Here is a 1,475-nt window from a genome sequence, read left to right on the forward strand (position 1 = left end):
TTTAACAACTTCTATCTTTTTTCCATTTATTATGATGCTGCTTATTAGTGCAGTTGTGAGGATTTTCATTTTATTTGGAAATGTAATCCAGACTGCAGACTGTAGTCTTTAATCTTCATCAGTAAGTGCTTTAAGTCATCCTCACTTTTAGCAAGCAAAGTTATGTCATCTGTGTATTACAGGTTGTTAGTAAGTCTTCCTCCAATCCTGATGCTACATTCTTCTTCATATAGTCCAGCTTCTCGGGTTATTTGTTTAGCATACAAACTGACTAAATATGGTGATAGGATACAACCCTGACACACTCCCTTCCTGATTTTAAACCATGCAGTATCCCCTTGTTCTGTTTGAATGACAGTCTCCTGGTCTATGTACATATTCCTGATGTGCACAATCAAGTGTTCTGGAGTTCCCATTCTTCTCAATGTTATCCATAATTTGTTATGATCCATACAATTGAATGCTTTTGCATAGTCAGTAAAACACAAGTAAACATCTTTCTGGTATTCTTTGCTTTGAGCCAAGATCCATCTGATATCAGCCATGATATCTCTCATTCCACATCCTCTTCTGAATCCAGCTTACAATTCTGGGAGTCCTCTGTCAATATACTGCTGCAACCATTTTTGAATTATCTTCAGCAAGATTTTACTTGTGTGTGATATTAATGATATTGTTTGATAATTTCCACATTCTATGGGGTCACCTTTCTTTGGAATGGGTACAAATATGGATCTCTTCCAGTCAGTTGGCTAGGTAGCTGTCCTCCAAATCTCTTGGAGTGCCTCCAGTGGGGCATCTGTTTGTTGAAACATCTCAGTGGGTATTCAGTCAATTCCTGGAGCCTTGTTCTTCTCCAATTCTTTCAGTGCAGCTTTGACTTCTTCCTTCAATACCATTGGTTCTTGATCATCTGCCACCTCATGAAATGGATGAAGATGTACCTGTTCCTTTTGGTACAGTGACTCTGCATATTCCTTCTATCTTCTTTTGATGTTTCCTGCATCATTCATTATTTTTCTCATAGACTCTTTCAATATTGCAACTCGAGGCTTGAATTTGTTCGTCAATTCTTTCAGCTTGAGAAATGCCGAGCGTGTTCTTCCCTTTTGGTTTTCTAACTCCAGGTCTTTGCACATGTCAGTATAATAATTGGATTTGTCTTCTTCTTCTTCTTTTTTAAATATGGAACGCTTCACGAATTTGTGTGTCATCCTTGCGCAGGGCCCATGCTAATCTTCTCTGTATCGTTCCAATTTTAGTATATGTGCTGCCGAAGCAAGCACTTCTTCTTTTTTTTTTAATTGTGATTTGGGTGAAGATTTACAGAGCAAATTCACTTTCCATACAGCAGTTCACATATACTTTGTCTCATATCATTGACCACAGTCTACCACAATGCAACAGCTCCCCTCCCACTTCTTCCCCATAGTTACCTCTTCCCAGTGTCCATCCCTCCATACACTCCTGCCCCC

The 1,475-nt window shown here is 38.9% G+C and overlaps 1 non-coding gene across 1 annotated transcript; it reads right to left on the bottom strand.

Moving 5' to 3' along the window:
- Positions 1-1,179: 1,179 nt before the first annotated feature.
- LOC122151854 lies at positions 1,180-1,286 on the bottom strand. The gene has a single exon (XR_006164303.1). It is a non-coding gene; the product is annotated as a U6 spliceosomal RNA (small nuclear RNA).
- Between the last annotated feature and the right edge of the window lie 189 nt (positions 1,287-1,475).

This window comes from Orycteropus afer, unplaced genomic scaffold (assembly GCF_000298275.1).
Source record: "Orycteropus afer afer isolate SDZICR_OR568_19922 unplaced genomic scaffold, OryAfe1.0 scaffold00015, whole genome shotgun sequence".
In the NCBI taxonomy this organism is placed as follows: Eukaryota; Metazoa; Chordata; class Mammalia; order Tubulidentata; family Orycteropodidae; genus Orycteropus; species Orycteropus afer.